This window comes from Aplidium turbinatum, chromosome 3 (genome assembly GCF_918807975.1).
Source record: "Aplidium turbinatum chromosome 3, kaAplTurb1.1, whole genome shotgun sequence".
NCBI lineage: Eukaryota > Metazoa > Chordata > Ascidiacea > Aplousobranchia > Polyclinidae > Aplidium > Aplidium turbinatum.
In genome coordinates this window covers 17,087,967-17,094,053 of record NC_137474.1, presented here as the reverse complement: position 1 = coordinate 17,094,053, position 6,087 = coordinate 17,087,967, and positions in this window count along the sequence as shown.

Below are 6,087 nucleotides of genomic sequence, written 5' to 3'. Positions count from 1 at the left end.
ACAAAGGCCTAATTGTCAATTTGTGAAAAATATCTTACACTTATAAATATTTATATTTTATTGGTGTAGCCTAAGTAACTGGACTTCTTCAAATAGTAACTTAGTAAGGAACACCAAAACGTAGGCTACAAGGTAACTTGTATGTGGGACTGCGCATTGCGGTGTAATAGGCTAAAGTCATGTTTTCCAGATACACAATGCGCTGTTTTATTACCACAAAACTTGACTTTCAAGTAAATTTTTTTTTCAATTTTCTCACCTGGAACGAATTTGTGGTTAAAGTTCACTCAAAAGCGAGACCTCACGCTTGTATTGGCGCCATACTCAGTGCATATGTAACAGTAACTTATAGGTAACTTATAGGTTATAGGTTTACGATGTAGCCTACAGTACAGTGGTTGTGTGACTGTGAATGCAGATATGATTACTAGTGTCTAAGTGGTATATGAGAAAATGTTTGGCGATGTGAAATTAGTTGGGCTTTCATTTCACTTTTACAACGAGAGTTTCAGCTTAGCCAACCATATTGGCGTAGCATTGATTTTATATTTGAATTTAGCAGTTTTATTTTATCGAACGAGATAAAAACAAGGTCAACATAATCAGTAGCGTATTTAGGGGGAGGATAAAGGGCAATGGCCCCCCTAATGATCAGGTAAAAAATACAAATTTTGCACACAAAAAAAAACAAATTGTAGCGCAAGACATAATTGCTTGGATGGTTCATCCTAACGCGAGGGGGGTATACTTTTTGCAGTGCAATTTGTCAACAGTTTTTCTTGAGAGATTCAATGAGCACTGCTCGCTAGCTTTTAAAGTTAGCACATTTCTGCCTTCATTGATTCATGAAGATGAGGAGTGCCCGATCGACGAGATTTTCGACTTCTACCATGAAATGCTGGATGTTGAACCAAGCAATTGCTTTGCAGCTAAATTGCGAAGATGGAGAGCAAATTGGCTTGCAGTTTCTGTGGATAAACGACCTGCGACACTTGTGGATGCGTGTCAAGCTGCTGAACAACTCGGCACTTCCGATAAATTTCTTCGAATCTTTTCTACGCTTCCAGTTGCAACTGCCTCCAATGAGCGATGTTTCAGTTCACTAAAGTAGGCCTACCTAAAAAATTATCGCACGACCATGACCGAGCCACGTTTGGATGGTCTAGCTCAGATGTATTTAATTTAAACAAGGATATTGTACTCGAGTATGATGCAGTCATTGATATATTTGTCAAGCGCAGCCATCGCATTAAACTGTAAATTGTCATTGCAAATTGCCGAGAATGTTCAAAAGGTATTCGAGGTCGGAAGGACTAACTTATTGTGTATGTTCTGAAATGTTCGATATCTTTTGTTGGTTCATTAATTGGAACAGTAACTTACTTCAGCTGATTCACTCTTTATTTTGGACCCCTCCCCCCTATATGACGGTTTCAGCTAACACTCTCCTCCCCCGTTCTGACGCATCATATGACATTTTGGTATACCCCACTCCTATCTAAAGGGTCAAACAAGTCTAATTTTAACCCAAGTAACAAAAATTTGAACCAATTAACAGCCATTTTCACTAAATTTTGAGCTTTCTGTGTACTATCGTTGAGACTACCCCGTCCCCGTGTGTACTAGGCCTACCCCAGACCCCCATTGGCCTTCAGCCGCCAAGTCAGCAGCTACGCGGCTGACTGACACAATGTCTTGGCCTTCCCCTAACAAGCTTTCTAAATACGCCACTGAACAGAATAATGAATTCAGTTCAGGGGAGCATTATAGTCACTTACTCTACTAACTAAAAATAAGACGAGGAAAACATTCAGCCGTTGCTCGCTTTTTCTCAAAAATGTCGACCTTGCTTTGCTCGCTCAATCACGATACATTGAACTTGTCAACGCATCTGGTTAAAGAGGAAAAGAATTTTAGTCAAGCATTCTTCAAAAAATTTAAAAAAAATTCATTCACGTGGGCTAAGTTCTGGTTCTACACAAAAAGTTTAGATTTTTTAATCAAAATACCTTACAATAATCTGCTGCTTCAATGCAAACTTAACCACTACTTTAGCAAGAGTTATAATGAGCAGATAGTTTCCTAGAAAGTAAATCTATAACTTATGTAGAAAAGCTGTTAACTTGAGCTATCACGCGTTTAAAACACATTTCTTTCAAGCGAAACCAAACCGAGACGAGAAAATTTCAAGTCAAAACACAACAAAACATTGGTTTGTTTTGAAATAACTTCGAACACTTCTATAACCACAATCGGCCTTTTCTTCTTTATCAATGTTCAAACATTTCTGTGTCTGAAAACTAACTTCCAAAGTCTGAAGCTTGAAAGTTGCACCTAAACTCATCCCGACCTAAACCTGTTTGCCAATCCTAACTACCAAACTTTTTGAAACAAGGGATTGATAGCTGTTGTACAAATAGGAGATAAACTACGTCGAAGTGATGTAAAATGTGCTACAGTAGTAGACTACGCGCTGCTGAACTGCTAATGAACCTTTATTGAACTCGAACAAACATTGTTGGTTTGGTGGTGTTGTCTTATGTTAGAAACACGGTATCGCTGCTCTTGTAACAACGAAAGAGTGTCAAGATAAAATCTGACAAAAATTTTGTGACAAGCGTAAAGAAAAAAAGACTAGAACCTTTTCGTAAGAAAAAAAATTAATGGTTGATCATCATGGGTTCTTTGTATTATAACGTTCAAACAATCGTTAGCTCAAAATAAGCCACGTAAGACGTAACCATCCCAAAGTCATCAAAACCCCAGACTGCATTATTCTCATGAAAACCTGGTCAATCTCTTAGCAACAGAAAATGTCTGTTTTGTCTAAGCCTGCTGTAAAGAAATCATTACATTATTGTGGCCTACTTTGGAAGAGTAAGCCGCTTTAAATGTCTAGCTCATTTTGTATTTGTGGTGACCACAGCTGTTAAAAACATTTAGACATTTTTTCAAAACGTAAACTTCTTAAATACAATGCAAAATTCAACCTGAACATTTAAAATAACAACTATCGGAGGTTTATTGAAGATCCTGGGCTGTGTTTTCTGCATGGCTTTTGCAACGACGCATGTATTTTTATTTAAAAAATGACGACGACGCGTTTCTTGAATACTAGGCCTCAATTTAAGAGCACACTTGTTTGTAATAAACATTTGTTCTTTGCAAACAGAAGGAAAGTTGCTCTTTGCAAATATGAAAAAAGCTCTTGCGTAATTCTCTGACGCTGTAGCTCAGTAGGTGACTTGATGACCTCGCAAGGACTGTACGGTACCATTCTTTCCAGTCTTTGTATTATTGCAATACGTTTAATTTTGGTTAGTCATTTTGTTTTAAAACAAAGTAACTTTAGCGGGTTTAACATAATGTACTACACACAAAAAATATAAATAATGAAAATTAAATAAACTCTAACATTTTCGACACGTTACTTGTGAATTACTTGTGCTGGAATTACAAATCTGCAATATACACAAAATAAAAATTATAAGATAAATCTGACTATGCACAAGCAGTGCTGTATTCGAGGGTATACGGCGGTATACGCAGTATACTATCTGCTTTTTCGAGCAACTATAGTATGCCCTCTGGTTTTCCAAAAATAAATAATTTTGTACCTCTCGTCCAATTTTGATGTTGAAAATTCATGTTATCGTAGAATAAAGATTACTATTTTGCAAGTTGTGTATTATTTATCATTTTGGCAAATCTGACAGTATACTCTGTGCCTTTTTTTTTTACAAATACAGCACTGCGCACAAGCACTAGACTGTATAACTGTAACGACACTTCGAACTGAAATGCACAAACTCAACAAGTGATTCAAGAATGGTTACGAGTAAATAGCACGGCGGGAAACATATCACACGAAGTGTAATATACAAGCTTGTGACAACAATTAGAACACGCACAAACGGAAAAACGAGCCACAGGCAAATAATTGGCTGTTCAGAAACGTAACATTACGTTTGATTCTTAGGGCTTTCATGATCTTGGTCTGGTATTCAGATGTGCCTCGAGAGATGAATCAATTTTGAATTGATCAATCAAACATTGTCACTTGTCAGTGCACGTTTCACAATCACAAGAGGCGATGTGCTCTTTAATTTGCGCTTTTAGTTGTTAAATTTGTTTTAGGTACTTCCCGGCCTCGTCACCAAATGTCTGGTTGACATACCAAAAATGTATGTCTAGTTTGCGTCACGCACTAAATTTACGGACTACAACTAAATTTATGGACAACATCCGAAGAAAGAGCGAAGAAGATTGGCGACTTCAGTTGAAAATATTAGTGCACTTTAAACGTTTTATTATTATACAAGATGAACGTTACACAAAAATTTCTTTTTTTAAAGTTATTTTTTGTCGAGCGACAAGAAAAATGTATTGAAGAGCCAGTTGAGTGCCCAACTGCGCAATGGAACGATTTTCAGGGTCAAAACTTTCCTTCCATAAAATTTGATAGGCTACGTTATTTTTTTCATGGTTAATTATGGCTTTTTTTGCATTATTTAACTCGTCAACACAAAATTTGGTGCCTAAAATAATAGAGTAGGTCCATTTTGAGGTTTCTTTAGGGCACCAATCTCTAAACTGCAATCTTTTTTTCCATTGGATTTTTTATTCCCCCTTATCGGCTTTTTAGCGAAAATTTTGCCGGCTTTTGCACTTTGCCATGGGCTTGTAAACGCATGTGAAGCTACTTGAAATAGCAGATTTTGTGCTTCAAGCAGTAAATCAGCCTCATTTGCAAAAGCTAATTGTGAACAAACAAACTTTTTCCGCTTTTGAGACTCCTTCAAGGCATGTGGACTCACGTGAAATGAATTCTGCTCGGCAATTCAACCGGCACCAAGTAATTAGCTTCATTTACACAGATGCAGCGTGTCCAGGCTTTGAATCAATGTGAAAAAACTCATGGAATAGCCAGTTTGAACAGACTTTTCTCAAAACTGCTTGTAAACACACCTGCTTGTAAACACACCTGCTTGTAAACACACCTGCTTTTCGCTGATGAAGCAGCACCATAACGATTTGTTTGTTTCCGTCACCACACAGCCGAATGCTGTTGAGCGGTGTCGAACCGGCGCCCTTTCGAACGTCGTTCCAGGCAGGGATGGAGGAACCATCTTAAAAGTAGGTGGGCCCAGAGGCGCAGCAGTCAAAGTCAATCCAACTTCTGGGGGGCTAAGCCCCCCAGACCCCCCATAACATTGTTGCATTCCTAATCTTTGAAATCTGTTACACCAGGAGTCGGCAACCTACGGCCCGCCAAGAAGAATCATCCGGCCCGCCACTCCTTTACAAATTATAATAATATGTGGCCAGGCCAGTGGTTTATTACAGTATAATCGAATGGAAGAACAAGTACTTTTCATTAATCATTTTAGTAGACCCACGTCTTTGATTTGGAGCGTTTCTGTTTGTATAAACAAAGAACTCAACATAAAGCGCCATTATGATACAAAACATAACTTAAGTTATTATTTTTTTCCAAGTTGATGGGTCAAACAAGGAACGGCAAAGTTAATCTACTCAAAAATAGCTTTAAAACAACAAATTTCTCTGTTACAAAGGAAAGGAAAACCAATCAATCAGAAAATTATTTTGCTAGCTACTAGGTAGCACAATCAATAGCAAAGGACAAGAAATCGTATCATCATCATCATTTTCAGCCTGTGAGAGCCCACTGCAGAGCGTAAGCCTTCCCCTTTTCATGCCAATTTACATGGTTATGTGCTAGTTGGTACCAATTGGTTGTATTCATGGCGTACTTAACAGAGGCCAAACCAACGTGCGTGCTGGAGTCTAAACTGGAGGCGAACATTTTCATTGACATATTGCATTGCAAACACAGTATATTTAAACCTAAAACGATTATAATGAAAATTTTGCTTTCAAATTTCAAAATGTAAAGTACATTTTCATCCATGGCATTTCATATGCTTGACATAGTCTATTCCAATGAATAGTTGTTCCCGTGTGTGTTACAATAATAAAAACAATTACAGTAGATGTGTAAGGTTTTAACTTTGAAGTTATTATTTTTGTATAGAGCTGATTCACAAAAATACAATGTACCTACAT